The following is a 20,454-nucleotide window of genomic DNA, read 5'->3' as shown; positions in this document are numbered from 1 at the left end:
CTAGTGAACAAAAGTAGTGACCTGATAACTCACATAACTCATTTTCCTCCTCTGTTTTAACAAAGTTCTGACATATAGCTGGCTCATAAAAATGAGGTTATTTCTATTTGTTGCATACTTTCAAATTCATTTTAATTGCCTAGACTTCCTGGCATAGTCTTTTTATTTTGCATTATATATTTGAAAAGTGAAGATCTACCTGTAGGTAATCCAATAAAACATACCAGTGTACTATGCTTTTATAATAATATACCGTAATTTTCAACATGTTTCATCCTTTCAAATTTGGAGTAAAAGTTTTCCCTCTGAAAAAATACCACATATATCATCTATCATGACATCATAATCCAGCTTTTCAAAGCATTTGTATGGCTTGCCAAGCTTTAGATCAAATCCTTCTTTTATCAGCAAAATATTCTCTCTATATATTAAATATTTAATAGATAAAACAGCAAAGGAAAATTGTCATTCTCTTTGAGACTGGAACCTATGAGAAAGTTAAAAGATTAGAATGTCTAGCTTGTCTGGATAATCAGTTGATAATGTTCTTGGCAATATGAATATCAATAATAGGTAGAGTTTGTGTAATAACTGTTATGACATAGGCACTAGCTTTACATGTTAAACTAACTTACACTTACCAACTACTCTACAGGTAGGTACTATTGTTTTCTCCATTTTACAAATGAAGATACTGTGATACAGACAGGTTAATTAATTTCTCCTGATTGCAAAGCCAGTAAATTATAAATTTAGGATTTATACCCAAGTTTTGTTCATCCAGTGGTTTTACATAGTTATGGCCTAATATTACATGAAAAGATCATTTGCAGATATTCTTTTACAGAGCAGTAATCAAAATAAAATATGTGGTTTTAAACAGAGATATTGTTCTTAAATACTGGCACAGACTTTAAAAAAATAAGTATCTTTATTATCTTTACACACACTCATATTGCCTAATTGTTTCTCTAAAAAATTAACAATTATTAAATGCAGTCCATGTGTATTTACCAGAGCTTCTGTCAGATAAATGTCATCACTGCTACAGTGCAATTTAATATTCAAGGAGGGTTACATCCTCAAAGGTGCAATGCAGGGAGAGGAAGTTCAAGAATATTTAAGACACTATGGTTTCTGTTTGTGAAATTATGGAAATTACCATCAGCTGTGAAGTATGACTCCATATCTGAGCATTCCAAAAAATACTTTTCCTCTTTCAAAAAAAAAAAAAAAGTCTTTTAATAAGACTGAGTCGAAGTAGATAATTATTTAAATGTAATTTTTTTTCCATTTCAACTCATTTGATCTCTGACCTTGGACTTGAGGATGATGGTGGTTATTTTTGAAGTGAATATAGGAGACTCAAGTAGCAAAAACAAGTGTTCTGCAAGGAAGTAGACTTCATGGCAAAAAAAAAAAAAAAAAAAAAAAAAAAAAAAAAATCAAGAGAATGCCATGGTGCTGGTCAACCATCCTATGGGTGGAAAATGAGCAAACAAATGGTAATTTCCTTTATATTTAGCATACTTTACCTTTGAGTTTTATTTGGCCTCACACAGAGAATAGCTTTCTCGTCAATATTTTTCCTCATGATAATCTTGCCACTATTCCATTCTGTCCTTGGCAATGCTGTATTGTCACAAGATTGATAGGCAAAGGAAAATGTTTTATTCTGCCTTTTTTGATAGGAAATTATGTTTCCTATAGATATATACCAAAATATAAAGCATAGGATATCTAAAATTAATTATACTTAATGTGTTATATAAATGTTTCTTTATTTCACTCAAGATTTTTCATCTTTATGTTTATTTATACCGTATTACTCACATCCTTACTTTGTACATTGTCAGCAGGTAGTAAATGGAAATATTTTATTCCTATAAATTATTTCTTTAATCCTCATTTCAGTGGAAGAAGTGGGGAAAATATATGAACAAATGTAGAAACCTATCATTTTTATGATGACCTAAGTTTTTTTCTTCTGATCTGCTAAAGCCCTTATAGTTGGCCAAGAGAACTGATTGCATTTTGACTTTAGTCCAGTTTTATTTCATCCTTCCCACAGAAGTGTTTTACTTGAGGACAGTACTCATGTCTTATGCATTTCTGTTTCACTTAAATGTCCATCAGAATGTTTTGCATATTACAAGCACAAAATAAGTAAAGTTAGTATAAAAAGAATTAATAAAAATGGTTTTAAATAGTACCAATAAAGGATAAGAAATAAAAATACATAAAAATTAAAAGGAAAGAAAAAACAATATAGCACAGTGACTAAGAACCAAACAAAACTATTTAAATTCCTTACAGCAATTTACAAGCGAAGTGACTTTTAGCAAGTTAATTAACCATTCTAATTCTCAGCTTACAAATCCAAAAAAGGGAAATAATATTTATTTCAGAAGGGTCATTTTGAAGTTAAATTAAATATTAATTACCAATATATTGCTTGTCATACTGTAAATATTAACTTACTGGTATTCACTATCATTAATATTGTTTTTGATTATTATTGTATTATTAATTATAGTAAAATGTATTGATAGTTATTAGTAATAAAATATCAATAAGTTGATTAATGTATTGGCATATTTATAACGTAAATATCAATAACATAATAACTATCAATAACAATAAACATGTAATATAAACAAAGAGACATTCCCAAAGCTAAGAGAATCCGTCTTGAAATTTATATGAGCCTCTCTGAAAGGGTGGAAAGGAGGACTTTCCTTCATGCAAGATGAAAAAAAAAAGGAACAACTATGTTTCTATCTAAAAAGATTCCCATGTAAATATTATGAACATCTAGCTTAGGTAATATTTACAGAAAGAAAATGAACATACACAGAATGTAACTGATAAAAACAAAAGACCTTGACCTGTAATACAGCTTTTCCCATTAAAAGAGCCCCAGTATTAGGGAGAAACCACACAGACTGCACGCAAAATTCACTGCTACTATATTACATGGCAACTAACAGTCTAAATAGCATTTCATGAGAATATGTTTTAAAGTGAGTATGTTTCTTATTAAAATACTATTTATTACCACTGACAGTTTTTCTGAATAATAAATCATTAAGTGATAGGTCTCAGGTTCTGTTTGCTTAGGATTGTTCTGGAAATCTGGAACAAAAAATATAGACCTCATGGAAAGATTGGGCCTTGTGAACCTGACAAACTCTCACCTCTTTTGCCAATTTTTCAGGCCCTCCTCATGAAAATGAAATGATTTTTGCCACAAAGGGAAAGACAAAAATTATAATTTCAACTATAATCTATGTGTGCTGACAATAAACAAAGTGTTAAAGATTTTTTGTTTAATTAAAGTTCAAAATCATGCTCTCTATACCAAGTCAGTGATAGGAATGCCTTCTTATTTCTCTCTGTGCTGTTCCACACTCTCCAAACTTATTTCTGTCCTTTTATTTATTAATGGCTGGTTGCCAAAATATTACTTTGCAAATCAAGGCAAGAAATAAAAGACCATTCGTTTTACCAGACTCTTTTGATCCTATTCACCTCCCCCACCCTTCAATCTTCTAAAGATTTAAGTAGAATGAATTGAATTAAATGTGCTCTTGAGTACTGGGGGTTTTATTATTATAATTTTATTTTCTTGGATCTATAGCTAAAGTACTACTCAGGGTACCAAACTGTGGCAATACTTTAAGATTAGATTGATAGGCAAGGACTAGAGGCAAAGTGAAAAGGCTGTCTTTATCAAATGAAAGACTAGGGATGCCTTCAAAAAGATGTTTATTTCCAAGAGGCAGCCTTCTATGCACAAAATTATTATCAGCCTTGAATTCAATTTACTGAAAGTTGAAATACAAGGACAGTTTGGTATTCTCATAATTATCTGACTTAGAAACTGACAAACTTTGAAGAGTTTTCTTTTCTTTTTTTTTCCTGAAAGTAATAGATTCTAAAGATGTACAATGATACAGCAAGTCTTTTGGCCAATATTCATTCTATGCAAGTAGTAGCACTGTTATAAATTTTAATATATTATCTTAAGATGAATATTAAGATTCAGAAGGAAAGTAGATGACAGCTTAAGAATCATAAAATGCATAAAGCAGTTGTAAATTGTGCAGCTTTTGCTATCTAGAGAGAAACATCTGGACCCCCACGGTTGGTTCTGGCCAGGCCACTTTCTGAGTTTCAGTTTTGAAACATGATAAATACTTAACTATTGGATTTACTCAGTGAGCCTACACATGAGATTGTAACTCTCACCTATACACTCCCTAGTTCTCTTATATGAGTATGTATACTCTGTCTAGAGAAATTTTCATAAACAAGGGCAGTAACCACAGGCAATAGGGATTAGATGGTTGACTAGGAAAGAACATGTGAGAGGGTCAGAAGTGATTTCAGGTCAATTAAAAAAACTATAAAGAGGAGAAAAATTAAAAGCTGGTGATAGAGAGAAGAGGAATTTATCTTTCCTAAAAGTGAAAAGATTTTGTATCTAATCCTGCTTTTCTAGGAGAAGGAAAGATAACTCCATGGAACTCTGACTGTTGACTATTACGGAGTAACTTTTAAATTTCTGCAAAGTGGGGAAGAGATCAGATTTTATCAAAAACATTAGAAAAACCAATTTCTTGCTGCATCAAAAATCAGAAGCCTCTCACCTTCCTCTCCCCTTCTCAGCCAGTCTCAGCAAGGCGATGACTCCCACAGGACCAAAAACATGGTGGCACTTGGCAGAAAAAAGAAAAAGGAGACTGCCAGCTTAGTATCAGCAACTATATTAATGTTGAACATTGTTTTTGATTAAGCATGTTAATTTAATACTCTGCCAGTAAAGTTTATAAGAAACATTCATGAGATAAGGCTCTAACTTATTTAGGGTCAAATAGTTTTCTCAAATATAAAAGGAACTGATGAAAATAAGATATTTATAAAAATTTTACCGCAGTCCGCCTGGGTCAGCAAGAGGGGTTATTAGGTAATATGCACATGTCATTTCAATTTGTCATTTAAGGTTAAGTATTTTTATATTAAGCTGAAAAGATTATTTTTTCCAAAAAGGTTTTGAAAAATTTTTTTTTAAAACTAGTATTCCAAGGAACCTAATCTACTAGGCATTCTTCCCCAAAATGGGTTCTGTAACAAACTCAGTTTGAGGAAGATACACACTAGATTTCCCCACTTGGATAACTGCCATGATTATAAGCATACTTAATTTCTATTTGTGTGTGTGTGTGTGTGTGTTTTCTAGGGGTCCGCCTGTGGCATATGGAGGTTCCCAGGCTAGGGGTCTAATCGGAATTGTAGCCGCCGGCCTAAGCCAGAGCCACAGCAACGAGGGATCTGAGCCACATCTGTGACCTACACCACAGCTCACGGCAACGCCAGATCCTTAACCCACTAAGTGATGCCAGGGACTGAACCCGCAACTTCATGGTTCCTAGTCAGATTCATTAAACACTGAGCCATGATGGGAATGCCTTAATTTCTAGTATAAAAAAATGTTTTTAATCTAGCATTTTCCTAGTGAAAAGTGAAACCCTCTCTCACTTTTTTTTGTATAATCATAAACACCTACTGGTATCTCTTAGAACCACAGAAAATATTTTGGAAATGCCATTTTAAGATAAGATAAAAATACTGTATAACTATGAAATATGAAGAGATTACTCAGTTCATATTATCCTTAAGGTTGACGATCAGTTTGAAAATTGAATTAAACACTGAAAAGTAATTTTTGTTTCACTGATAATTTCTTAAGAAGAAAAGTCTGCTTACACAGAAAATTATTAGGCATACGTTTCTTGAGATCAAGGTAAATTTTATTCTGACAAGTTCTTTTAATTTTTTTCACCCCAAATATTTCCCTCATATTCATTATTGTATTAAAATATCTTTGTGCAATTATTGGTTAGCCATATTCCCAAGTTTAAAAGTTTACTTGATTGAACCCTGTCAACAGTTTATACTGGAGATCCCATCGTGGCTCAGTGATTAACAAATCCAACCAGGAACCATGAGGTGGTGGGTTCAATCCCTGGCCTTGCTCAGTGGGTTAAGGATCCAGCGTTGCTGTTAAGCTGTGGTGTAGGGTGCAGACTCAGCTCGGATCCCGCATTGCTGTGGCTCTGGCATAGGCCCGTGGCTAGAGGTCTGATTAGACCCCTAGCCTGGGAGCCTCTATATGCCGAGGGAGTGGCCCTAGAAAAGGCCAAAAGACAAAAACAAACAAACAAAAAAAAAACAGTTTATACTGATTGCTCATAAAATAAATTTTTCTCAAGACTTCATCTCACTTCTCTTTATGCATCAAAATGGTTAGATACCTTGACTGTAATAAAATCAAATCTTAATGATCCATCATGAGAAGAGAAATAACATGGGTCACTGACACTCAAAAATAACAAAAATGATCATATTATTTTGTATATACCTCCTCCAATATGAAGTGTTTCCTGACAGAGGTGCTAATAAGCAGACATGTGTAAGTTTTACTCCCCTAGGCCCTCGATTTAATATAATCAAGCAATTATAATATAAGATGCCTTTGTAGGCCACATGTCTGAAAATCAGTCTAAGAATAGGAAAACAGACAATATCTTTAAAATGATTTGGCTTTCACTATCCAAATTTGCTCTACTTATAATGAGAAATTATACTATTTTTCTTTCACATTTGAGAACTGCAGAAGAGTAGTGAAAGAATGTAAATTGATCTTCACTTAACCTATCTATAGAGCCAGCTGCTTTAATTTGAAATATTCATTGAATATGTATGCAATAACCATGGTTAGACCAAATGTATTTCAGGAGCTACAGCTATTTATTAAGTGCATGGAGTTCTGCCAATCTACTCTGTTTGAAAGTAGGTCATAATTAAAATGTAATCACTTAGTTTCACTGGAATTTCTGCTTAAGCTTAAGAGTCAGAATTAAGCAAAATCACATTAAGAGGTACTTCTACAACAGCAGGAGAGATTTGTCTTCCTTCTAAACTAGGGTTTTAGTTTGCTCTTCAGTCAGTGTTTCTTTTCCCATACTTATTTTCTTATTAACCAGTAATATTGTATAAGAAGATAAATGAACTCATAGGGACCTATGACATTTTAGGCACAAATGTTACTTATGCCCATTTTCAGGCACATCTCTGTAAAGTTTTCTCTTGTAAAAGTTAATGGATATTTCTTTAACTTAATTTATATTAATTATAGAAGACATTTTGCTATTGAGTGTAGTGGAGCAATGCATGTATAGTTCTTGGGAATTACTCTGAAAAAAGTAGAAAGCATATTTAAATTTCAAAGTCTTTGAGTAAGTCAGATCTTTAAAACATCTAAATAGAAAAACGTGAAAAATAATTATTAAGTTAAATTCTATAAATCTATAAAGAGAAAAAATACAAAATTAACTTTTAATCTAATAGCTGTGTACCATATTCTGGAACTTGTGAAAAATCTTTGTGAGATTCTCAATCTTAATTTCAGGGAAATTTATTCACTAAGAGAATATGACATTATTTTTTAAGAAGAGTCCTCTCTACATTGCTAGGATTATATCTATAGAAATCAAACATATAGTTATCAACAAAGATGCAATAACAGGGATTGGATTTTCTGCACATACAGACTGAAATTAAGGGGATGGGAAAAGGTATTCCAGGCAAATGGAAATCTAAAGAAAGCTGAAGTAGCAATATTCATATCAGACAAAATAGATTTCAAAGTAAAGATGCTTAGAAGATACAAAGAAGGACACTATATAATGATTGAAGGATTAATCCAAAAAGATGTAGCATATGAAAAGGACAAATTCCTGGAAAAAAAACACACTTCTCCAAAATTGGCACTAGAGAAAATAGAAAAATCAGAATTGTCCATTCCCAATTATTTGCTAAAGATAAATGAAAACATATGCCCACAAAAAAGACTTATACAAGATTATTTTTATCATCATAATAATCCCAAATTTTTAACATTGATTTGATTATTTGGATGAATGAGGTGGGCAAGGACACTTAAAATTGTATTCAATAGTAAATTCTTGTTTAGCTGTCACATAAAATCAAGAATTCCTTACCCTGACCTAGACAAGACAGTTTTGAAGGTACTCTAAGATCTAACCACAATGTAAAATTTTACATCACAAAACTTTTCCAAATTCATAATTCAAAGTCCCTTATAGTTTGGTTCATAGGTGTTCATTCTAATTTTCTAAATTTATTTCACTATCCAATAATGTAAGAAGAAAGAAAATATATACTTTGGGGAACAAAAGCATATAAGAAAATAATAAAAATAAAGGCAAAGGAAATGGTTACTAATATTCTATTTTAAATGTTTATTGTCTCTTTCTCTTCCATAAGCTTACAAAGCTTTTATTCTAGTTCTCCTTGTGGGAAAAAAAAAAAAAAAAAAAAAAAAAAAAAAACATTTACAATAGTTGGAAAGGCAATTATGTTTTCCAAAATATTCTCTGGAGAGTGATAGTCTGCTCTTGGTCACAGGAGTGTGGACCTGTGGTTAATTTTCCAGGAGTGATGATGACACATCACTGCACTAGATTATGCTGGCCTAGCAGTTTCAGTTTAAGTAATTCACTGCGTGTCATTTCCATTCAGAAGAGTGACAGCGTTTCCTCTTCCTCAGCCAAAAGCCTCCTCAGGAGGGAGCTACTTCTGAGCCGCCAAAGGTTTAGCAGCTTCAGGCAATCCCCAGGGACTTGTCTAATGAACTCATTGTGACAACTGATTTTTAATGGTGAAATAGTTATCGACCCAGAGGTATGTTACACGTCATATACTCATTGGGCAGACATAAAGCAGGAAAATCTGTCACCCAACATAATCTTAAATTTGGGTGACCAACCAACTCTTCTTTCCTGCTTAAGAGAAGTTTCATCATTAATTCCATAGAAGAGATGGAAAGGAAATTTGGAGATGAAACTAATTAATTTTCTTAGAAGTGCTAGTTATCTTTTCCCAGTAAGCAGAGGAAATAATATTTATTGAAAGCTTAGCCCTATTGCTATACACTTAACACAAATGAACTCATCAATGCCCCTCTTTACAAAGAACCACACCAAAACAGAGAAACATACCAAAGAAGTTTAAAGTTTCCCAAGGTCACATAGCCAGTAGATATTGAAAGCCAGGAATTAAACCCAGGGCTATTTGATGTCTAAATTCTCTACCTCCAACCACTGAGCTTTTTTTCCTTTAAATTACATGGGAAAAAATCTTCATGGGTGAGCCACTCACAGAGCAAAGATTCTGAAAGAAAAACACATTTGGAGAAAAGTGTATCAGTTAATCTGTTTAGAAATGTTTATTGTAAGTCTCTTTTTTATGCAAGTTCAAAAGCACCTAATCTTTGTTACCTACAAAAATAACAGCAAAAAGAGGGTATACACAAAGACTAAGATGAATCTCTTCAAAATGGAAATGCTGCAGTAAAAAACATAAATGTGCCAGCAGCTCAAACTTAAGAGTGTAATGCATTACACTCTAAAAACTAAAAGAAAAGGACAACCTCTGAAAGTCTGTTAGCAACGCCAGTAAGAATCAAAGATATTTAACTACAGTGTGCAGACTAGATCCAGTATGCTAGTCACAGACTTAAGTTTAAAAAGCCATTAAATTCAATGGAATCAAATTCATATGAATCAAAATTCATTATGATATCAAAGGAAATAAGAAATTTACAAGAAAATAATTTTTAAGACCATCTAACAATATTAACTACTGACTTTGTGACAGATTAAGAGAAAAATAGAGTTGTTACTTCAACATCTAGATGATAAGTAGAAGATCCAGTAAATAAGTTGTCAATCAATGTGATGCCTAACACTAGGTTTAATAAGCTAACATATCAGTTAAATAAAAGTAAAGGCAATATAAAAGAAAAAGAGGTGAAAATATGTTTTCTCTGTGAGTGTGCTTGTATAAAAAGCATGCTATAATGGATTAGACAACAAAAAGTCTGGTTTGAAGAAAGTATAATTGTAATAAATTTGATGATACTGGGTCTTAGGAAGTGATTTTGTTTACTAAATTTCAATTGTTTTCCTAAAGGCTCAGTGATGTAGGACTCAGGGTTTATTTCCATCAATTCTCACTTGCTAAATTCTCTCTAGAGTCACTAATCCCATGGTCTAGAATAAGAATGGTTTACAGTGTTCAACCTCAAAGGGGCTTGCGTAGCCACAAGAATATCAGAGGATATTAGACATTAGATGAGGATATTTAAGGTCTGTAAAAGCAAAAATTGCCCCAAATAATCAAACAGGTAAGGAAGAGTTTCTTCAAGATTATTGCAGTAGTGTGGAGAGACCAGAATTCAAATCTGAACTCAACTCTGCTAAAGCAAACGGTGGGAGGATTTTTAAGCATGGGGGTGAGAATGAGAACACAAAACACGTGTATTTGCTAATTGCTTTATCCAAAGGAAAAATAAAACTTGTACCTTCATGACACAAGACAGTTTAAGAACTTAGAAGAAGGCACCTGCTGAAGTTAGGTTCTTAACTTCCCATAGATACTAGAAGATTAATAAAACTGGCAGGAGGCTTACAAACATTTCAAAAAGGTAGAGAAATAATTTGCAATATAATTTTTAATAATTTGAGATTATCTTTTGTTAGATAAAATAATTTTGTTTTTATTTAAAACAGTTCACACAATTTTTAAAGGTTACTTTCCATTTACAGTTATTATAAAACATTGGCTATATTCCTCCTATTGTACAATACATCCTTGAGCCTATCTTACACCCAATAATTTGTGCCTCCCACTCTCCTATCCCTATATTTCCCCTCCTCCACTTTCTCTCCACTGGTAACCACTAATTTGTTCTCTATATCTGTGAGTCTGCTTTATTGTTATATTCACTAGTATGTCATAGACATTTTTCAGATTCCACACATATGTGATATCATTTCTCTGTCTGACTTATTACATTTAGCATAATGCCATCAAAGTACCTCCATGTTGTGGCAAATGACAAAATTTTCATGCTTCTTTTATGGCTGAGTAACATTCTATTGTATATACATACTCTTTAGAAAAATTTCTGTTCATTTATGCCCATTTATCGATTTGCTTAAATTTTTTTTGAACTCTAAAAACTGTGACACTGATAAAAGAAATTGAAGACGATACAAACAGATGGAAATATGTACTGTGTTCTTGGATTGGAAGAGTCGATATTGTTATAATAACCATACTACCCAAGGCAATCTACAGATTCAATGCAATCTCTATCAAAATACTAGTGGCATTTTTCACAGAACTAGAAAAAAATAATGTTAAAATTTACATGGAAACACAAAAGACCACAAATAGCCAAAACAATCTTGAGAAAGACCTGGAAGAATCACATTTCCTGACTTCAGACTATACTACAAAGCTATAGTAATCAAAACAGTATGCTACTGGTATAAAAATACAGATACATAGATCAAGTGAAGAAACACTTTTTTTTTTTTTTTTTTTGGCCACACTCACAGCATGTGGAAGTTCCCCGGGCCAGGATCAAACCTGCACTGCAGGTGCAACTTGAGCTACAGCTGCAGCAATGCCAGATCCTTAACCTGATGCACCACAAGGGAACTTGCATCAACAAGTTTTCTTAAGTAAATATCTTGCTAAGACAAACTTGAGTATGCTCACTGGTATTCAGTAAAGCCCATCTACCAACACTGAGTTACAGTAAACGAAAGTGCAGTATTTATTGCAGGGCACCAAGCAAGAAGTCTCAGAATAGCTAGTGCTCAAAAACCCCAATGGTTTTCAGCAAAGCATTTCTAAAGGCAAGGTGAGCTTGGGGAGTCCTAAGATCTGTGAACAGGTGGTTCATAATTCTCTGACTGGTTGATAGTGAGGTAGAAGGGTACTGTGACAGGAGTTACTGTTATCAATCTTTAGGCTCCAGTAGGTCTGGGAACTATGAGCTCATGGTCATCAAGTACTTAATGTCTTCCATTTGGTGGGGGTTTTGGCATCCAGAAAACAAATCAGAAACTGCATATCAGATATTGTTATCTAGGTACTTTGGAGAGGAGCTAAAGCAGAAGATATGGGGGAAGGCTTTGTTTAGGGAAGGCTCCACAGTGTCCTGCTTGGTTACAATTGCTTTGAGAAAAGGGAGGTGAATGTGTAGAGTCAAGAAGCCTGTCTAAAGTTTAGTCATGCTGAGGGGAGCATTTAGGCTGTCTGTATAAGCCCTAGAGCTAGAAACTTTAGCATAAACTCTAAAGATCTAGAAAATCAGTTATAATCATTGGTCTTTGACCAGTGAGATATCCTAATGACCCAAATGTTTTCTAAGAATAGACACTAAGAAGCTAATGATGATATATTGTAGGCAATTATGACTTAGATTTTTTGGTATGTTTTGAAATGTGGGTTGAGCCAACAGTATGAAAATGAATTTTAAGAAAGTGACTAGCCACCAGTGGCATCAGTATGTGTTGCAGTTTCACCTTTGGCCTTATTTTCAATTCCCCACCTCCACTACACAAGTCCCTTCTCCCATTTACCCTTACTACCACTCGAGCTTTGGCATTTGCATTTTTGTATTTTAATCCCTTGATCTAAGATAGGAAGCTAATTACAGAAAGCTTCTATTGTTCCTTCTCTTTGTCCACTCCTACAATATGATTTTGTGAACAGATTCCAAGGACTGAGCACTCCACCAAGGCTACAATGAGTGCAAATGGTCTCTATAGAAATATGAAATTAGAAACTGGTTTTGTGGGTTGATAGAAAAGTAAAAGTGGTGAACAGAAGGAGAAGCTAATGAAAATCAAAAGCAATTTGGGCTGACACCTGGCAAATGCATAATGTTTATATTTAGATGTCTATCTCTATTTTTCCCACAGATTTAAGTACCAATATAGAATTGATAATATTAATGCCAACAGAGAAAAAAATTTCAGCAGTGCATTGACAACATAGTTGACCCTCAAAATGCATGGATACCATATGGAATGGGAATGCACTTGGAATAATACTAAGAGATATCAGTACATTTTCAAGTTGAAGTAATTTTGTCTCAGTTAAGCAACAGAGATGGCTAACACACACTCTCATCATTCTTTCTCATCATTACCAAAATTCTCCCTATTTTCACTCTAATTTTCTTCATCTAGTATTAAAGAGTATAGTCTCATTCCACATATGTGAGGTAGATGCCAAAATCTTTTCTGTCACCTGCATGCATATTTTACTCCTTAGACACTTGCTTTTGTCTCCTTCCTTTTCATCTACAAATATACTTACAATTCCCCTATCTTTAAAAATTTTCCTTAAGCTTGTTACCTACTCACAAACTGCCTTGTTTTTACAACTAAATTGTTAAAATGTATGACACACTCACTGCCCCCACTACCTCATCCTTACCCTGTACACTCTTTAATATCTTGCTTCAGAAGTTTATCTCCATTATTCTACAAACTGCTTTTTAAGAGATCCCTGTGACTTCTGATCTTGAAATGCAATGACCTTCTCTTAGACCTTATCTCTTTGAGCTCTCTATAGCATTTGGCACACTGATCGTTACTTCTTCCTTATATCTTCTATTGGAACAAAACTTTTCCTTATTTGAAGTACTATCATTTGCAGCATCTAATTCCATTCTACTTATAAAAGATTTCAAAGTCACATGACTAATGACTGTCTGCTGATCCTTGGTTCAGTGCTACTGTCATTACATTATGCTATTGAAATAGCATGGTTCAGTGAATAAGATCAGAGCTCTGTAATTAGAACAAAGTTCTCAAACTAATACTCATTTTACCTTAAATTTTCTGCATTACAGTTTTCCTATGTGTGAAATGGGAATAGCTGTGCTCACATCATAAGATCATGGTTGGGATTACAGTGTAACACAAGTAAAGCTCCTAACTAAATTTTGTCATACTGATACATAGTAGACAGAGTTATTTCCATCTCCAAACTCTCAGCAATTTAGGCAAGTAGTAACAGTTTCTTAGTCCTTAGAGATAAACCAGAGATTAAACAGAAACAGAGTTTGTAAGAGTTTTCACTTTGACTACTCTTCACTATTCTCTCCACTTTGGTGAGGCTGTACTGTCTGTATTCTTTCTTACAGTTTGCTTATTTACTCCCATTCCATTTGTTTTTCCTAGTGAGTCTATTTCCTCCTTCTTATAGAGGCCATGGCCTGGACTTGATCCTTAGATGTCTGTTATTCTCCATGCAATCTCTCCTATAAGTATGTAAAACCTCCTGTGGTCCAGCTGTAACTACAGCTTTGTATTCTCCCCCAAACTTCAATATTACATCACCAATTGCTGGCTATAAATCTTTGCTATATATTCAGTGTCTAAAACAAATCTATCACTTAGCTATTAATCAGATTCATCTTAAAAACTTGTCTAGTTTTATACCGCTACCAAGCCTGATGCCCTAGAGGAGTTTCAAACTCAACATTTAGAAATCAAACATTGTACCTTCCCATAAGCTTTAAAATATTTTCACATTCCCTTGTTCACTGATGAGGCCACCTCTACCTGATTTCTAAAGCCAGAAATCATACAGTTATCTACTCTCCCTGCCTCTCTTCAACTTATCTATGTTACTTCTTTAATTTCAATCTCTTTCTCCCAAATTTAATTCCAGGGTTCATCATTTCACACCTGAAATACCAAATAAACAAGCAAAAACAACAACAACAAAAAACTCCTTAAAAATACCTTACCTGATACTTACTCTCCTAACAACAAAACTTTCTTGTACATGATACTCACCCTCACCATTCTCAATGCACTCACTTTGTGCCAGCAAATGGATATGTGCTCATTTCACATCATTGTCCATCAAACATCCTATACTTACCTATCCATTGCTCCATGGATGGAGCAAGACATTGAGCATGTGCTCAAGAACATCCATCATGAGCAGAGTTCTTTCTCCAAAGTAAATTTGATGCAACCAGACTCCCCTGTCACTATTCTCCCACTTTATAGCCAGTAAGCCATGCCACACACCATCCATACCCTTCATAATTGTACTTTTGCTATGTCGTTCATTTACTCAGAATGTGCTTCTCTATTTGTGAGCTTAGAAAAGAACTACTAGTCCTTCAAAAACTTGTTATTGATAACAGTATCTCCCTTAGTTTGAAGCACTCACTATAAGCTTTGCACTGTGTGCATTCACTAACCCATGAGATGCTCACCACAATCTGCTGAAATACACCGTTATTATTCTCATAAATATGGAAATTTGATATAGAAAGACTAAGTAATTCACTAAATACTGGTAGAGTTAAGGTTTAAATTTCATTTTAGCTTGATTCCAAAGTCATACTGAACTATGCTGACCCCACAGTGTTTGTTTAATCTTCGGTGTTTCACTCTTCAGTGAAAGGTTTCCTCTTCCTCCTGAGTCCCAGCACCAATCATTTATAATTTTCTCTTTGGGCTTTCCTTACCTTGCCTGTACTCTCACTTTCTATATAATAATAATAACAATAAAGGCTACAAACATATATATCTGGCAGCATCCAAAGTGATTTTACACTGTAATATTTTTCAACCCTTATGAAAGAGTCTATCATTATTCTAAATTTTCTGATGGAGAAACTGAGGCACAGAAAAGTCATTTGTCCTAGGAAACACAAAATTATTGCTCCATGGGCATTTTGAGAAGAAAGATTTCTTTTTCATAATTTTATCCACATGATATAGAAAATACATGTCCCCTAGAGGAGACTCCATATTTATTTATTAAATTGACTATTCTTGCTTTTCCCTCTCCATTAACCCTTGTCCTTGTCCAATAGCCCGTTAAATGTCCCTGAACATAAACTTGTTCATGTTTTCATTTCAAGAGAGTATTGGCCAATAGCAAGGTAGGGTGACTTAACTTCATGATAACTTCTTTTTACATATTTATTCCTTGATGAAGAATCGCAATGGTTTTCTATTTCCTGAAAAGTAAAATTAAAACTCTAGAGCTTGGCATTGGATGTCCTCTCTAGCTTAGTGTTAGAAATCTTAAACTATCTCTACAACTTTATCTTGCAACATAGATAATAATCTATGTATTGAGCATTTACTCTGTGTTCAATACTCTCAAGCATTTCACATCATCTAATTTAACATTTAAACCCTATTTTATAATAAGGAGGCACAGACTCAACAGAGCTTACCAGCTAACATGGTTCTGGATCATGTACAAACATCATTTCATCCATATAACTTTTCATAATGCCTTGTAAATATTATCTGTTTATAATGATAGGACATTAAATATAGAAGGTGGATCAGAGTTTTTATTCCCCTTTAATCACAATGTACATTGGGAATGTGATGTAATTTAAATATCCACATCAGGAAAAAATGGTAAATAGATGTAACTAATTCATAAGTCTCTTAGGAGAGAAAAAGTAAATAAGGATGTTTGACAAAGAACAAGGTTTAGTAGAGCTAGGTTGTCAAACAGATAACTTCTTTTTCTTTTTTGAAATCTTATCCTATGGAAATTCATAGATATTTCTGATGAGTTTTCATTTTTCTTTGCAATATTTAGATAATTTTTGAGATGTCCATTAATGGCTACATATTTACTGAAGTCCACCATAAATAAGCATGCTCATGGAATAATTATATAAAGCTTCACATTTTCAGTGAACAAAGAATTCCTTTCACATGCCCTTTCTTAATCATTTTTTGGAGAAAAAAGGTAGATATTTTCAATCAACCTCAACAATTCCTCTTATTATCTTAGAAACAAATAATCTTATCAAGACTTAAATGGATTAAATAATGTCACTGAAACCATCAAAATTTTATGTAGCCAAGTTATGTCAAACCACAATGGCCTTATAACAGATGAGAGAAGGATAAAAATATCTTCCATTTTTCTTAATCTTAACGTGAAGAAAAATAGGTTTATTACCATGAGAAACAAAAAGGTTTTAGCATGAAAAGACCAGAAAAATCCTTCTCCAGAAAACTAAAATCTCCTTGAGAATTCAATAAGAAAAACTGCTTGTAAATCATTGTAAATTTGCATTCATACTTTTGATTTAAAAAACCCTTCAACTTCATCTATAAGAAATATGTAATCAAGAAACTATATTCCTCAACTCTAAATGATACTATAAAAGCAATTTCCTTTTTTTTAAACAAGACTTTCCCTATGGTTATAAATTTTGTGCTGATTTTCTTTTTACCAGCCTAATAATGTGACCATTGAATTTTTAAAATTGTAATCAATAGGTTGTAATCACTAACCAGAATGCATATGTTTGGGACATGACTATTCAAAGTTAAGTTATGAGGTACTATCTGGTGAATAAATTATGTTATGAAAGGACAATAGTTTGAATTTTAACAAGTAATAAGAATGTTAGAGTTTTAACCTGGGAAAAATGCAGGAATAAAGTAAAGATAGAATCCAGGTGATCAAACTATAGTCTGCTAGTAACTTGTGAATTTTGCACATATATCTGACATAGCATTGCTACTTTTGCTATTTCCATCATGTGTATCCAATTTCCTTTCTTTCCTTCCTCCTCCCTTCCTTCCCTCCTTCCTTCCTTTCTCCTTTTTAGGGCCGCACCTGCAGCATATTGAAGTTCCCAGACTAAGGGTTGAATCACAGCTACAGCTGCCAGTCTATGCCACATCCACAGCAATGCCAGATCCAAGCCACATCTGGGACCTACACCACAACTCATAGCAATGCCGGATCCTTAACCCACTAATAAAGGCCAGAGATCCAACCTGCATCCTCATGGATACTAGTCGGGTTTGTTACCACTGAGCCACAACGGGAATTCCTGTATCCAGTTTCTATATAACACTGATATGCAGAAACAAGTAAATTTTTGAGAGTTCTTTCATTGCTACTTTGGGGGATTTGAGTTGTCTTTAATCTAAAGTACATGAAATATGTGACACACTAGATTTGGGGAGAAAAGGGAAAGCATGTTTGTTTGATGATATATAGCATATGGAAATGTGCTCTTCATTTGAAAAATTTATTGAAGCTTGTCAGTAGCTTACTTCCTTTGTTTATAGCCTGCCTAACCTGTTGGGAAAGGGGTTTAACGGCCAGCCTGAGCAGATAAAAAATACACAAAAGTTCAGCCTGAGTAAAACTTAGAGCTATAATTCAGCTCCAGCACACAATGTCTTTATGACATTGAAACTAAAAAAATTATCCTCCATAGTAGACTGAAAAAAAACTATCTGCATCAATGTCTAAAGTATATGAAATGCCATCAACATATTCATTTGTATTTTTTTGAGCTTATTTCTTCAGGTATTGCTCTCTCAAAAGGTGACTTTTGGGTCTCCACTGGCAAATGGTCCCATCCCTTCTACACTGTGCTCAATCCTGATATCAATGGCAAAACAATCCACTGTTTTTCTGATCATTAATTTAATAAAGTTCTGTAGAAATTGTTTTAAGGCCAGCTATTATTTTAAATCCAGATATTATTTTCTCAGATTATATGAATAGAAGAAAGAAAAGTATATATATATATATATATATATATATATATATATATGTATATATATATGTGCGTGTATGTGTAAAAATTGGATTTAATAATATCATTTGATATTATTTTAATTTTGAATTTTAAAAAGTAGATGAGAAATGCAGAAAACAGATGAGAAATGTATGAGAGCTTTCAAAGTTGTTATAAAAAGTATGTATCTAAACTTTTCAGTATATTCCCTGCCATTTAGAGTACTGCTCATCTATATTTCATTTCTGTCAAATCATAGAACATCTCAGTCCTCATAATAACTTATCAAAGAGTGCCACTTTTTGAATTACCAAAGTATTTTAACAGTGCATAAGATGAATGAATTCAAGGAACAAAAAAAAAAAAAAAAAAAAAAGATGATGGTTCCTTACTAGAATCTTATTTTAAATAAATTCTTTTTTTAAAATAAATTATTCTCTTTAAGCCAAGGAATCTCTGCTTATACCATGGCATAGTACATGCTTTTTTGTTTTCAAAACGTTCAGTAGAAGGTTCAAGTGAAATTTCCCTGGACATTTAGTTCCATTTGAGTGAACTGTGAGTAATAATGGGTATATTTTGAATACCCAATTCTCTAAGAAATTTTAAAAATAAATTTCAAAAGTAATTTTATTTTCTTTCTCCTTGAAAATTCACTGGTGTTGAATTTTCAAAATTTGTACATACTTCCTCATTATATTCAGCTTGATGATAGTTCTCCTTTTATATTAAGTATTGAATTGCTTATATACTTAATAATTATATAACTAAATCTATATTCATATTCAGTATAGGAAATAATAAATACAATGATATCTATATTCACTCTAAACCCTTAGTTTCTTCAGGATGAAAGTGTGTCAAGAACTTAGTAGCACTTTCATATACATAACAGATTGAGGGAGCCATCAATCAAAGTTGATTTTATACAATTATATAATTCAAGAGGTTCTCCCATCCTCACACCACCCAGGATATCTTTTTTCAAAATATCTCTGCTGAAATTTGACCTTCACAGATATTTATTTATAATTAACAAACTCTTCTGTCAACTATAAATATACTTAGGAGATTTAGGTACCACTTACAAGGACTCAAAGCTTAATGTGACATTTAAATTAGTTGACTTTTCAGAAAACAGTTCTTAGAATTTCAGAAACTAATACTAGCCAGCAAGAATTAGATAAAAAGTTAAAATATAATAGTGCTGAACCAGCACAACCCTGCCTGTGTTTTGAATTGGGCACAAATCGAACTTTACCTAAAGGACCTTGCAGCAGGATCTAATTATATATATAGTTAAAGAATAATCTATTAATTTTATTAATATAATACACATTTATATATATATATAATGTATATATAATTATATAGCTAAATAATATTAATTTTATTAATATAATTAAGATTATTATTTATATATGTAATTATATAGCTATATATATTATATAGCTAAATAATAATGTATTCATTTTATTAATATAATATATATTTTTATTAAATTTGGAACAGCTTAGTAAATCATAAGATAAAGTGAACATTAAGGGAAATTCATTCCATACATATCTTTATGCATATACAGAGGCAGAAAACAAATAGAAAATAAATGTTACAATTTGTAAATGGTATGATATATATAGACATTTATTTCACTCAAATTTCATATGTGAAAAATCTTAAGTAAAACTAAGAAAACTGCCAAACTTCAGATAACATTTTTGACAAATTAAGAATAAATCTTTATCAAAAGAATTTTTCCTAAAGACCTAAAATTTTAATTAAAAATAATAAATGTGCTCTGTGTGTTTTAACACTATTTCTCAATTCTAGACAGTATTAATTGACTCTCTACCTAGGAAAAAAAAAAAAGTGAAGAAAACACAGCTACCACCCAAATAAATATTATTACTTTTAGTGTACTTAGCCTCCAAATGTTCTTCCCATATTTTTTCTTAAAT

At 32.7% G+C, this 20,454-nt stretch overlaps 1 protein-coding gene and 1 long non-coding RNA gene across 26 annotated transcripts in view; one reads left to right on the top strand and one right to left on the bottom strand.

Annotated features, from left to right (window-relative positions):
* The window catches only part of LOC106506546 (uncharacterized), a 1,093,182-nt gene that overhangs the window by 834,246 nt on the left and 238,482 nt on the right, over positions 1 to 20,454 (top strand). The window lies entirely within an intron of this gene.
* The window catches only part of LOC106507559 (uncharacterized), a 295,098-nt gene that overhangs the window by 266,641 nt on the left and 8,003 nt on the right, over positions 1 to 20,454 (bottom strand). For 12 of the 23 annotated variants that reach the window (XR_014839943.1, XR_002343114.2, XR_014839948.1 and 9 more), the window contains exons 2-3: positions 9,087 to 9,258; positions 4,653 to 4,720 (exon numbers count right to left, since the gene is read on the bottom strand). The exons of 4 other annotated variants lie outside the window; for them this stretch is intronic. The gene's annotated coding sequence lies outside the window, so the exon portion shown is untranslated. Of the gene's footprint in view, positions 1 to 1,535; positions 1,633 to 4,652; positions 4,721 to 9,086; positions 9,259 to 20,454 lie in introns of all 23 variants that reach the window. 7 more of the 23 variants (XR_014839953.1, XR_014839950.1, XR_014839947.1 and 4 more) reach the window with 2 other exon arrangements.

This window comes from Sus scrofa, chromosome 1 (genome assembly GCF_054392235.1).
Source record: "Sus scrofa isolate SSC_HxYL_T2T_F1_AM1 chromosome 1, Sscrofa_HxYL_maternal_Yorkshire_Landrace_v2.0, whole genome shotgun sequence".
Taxonomy (NCBI): domain Eukaryota; kingdom Metazoa; phylum Chordata; class Mammalia; order Artiodactyla; family Suidae; genus Sus; species Sus scrofa.
This window is presented reverse-complemented; position numbering and strand designations above follow the sequence as displayed.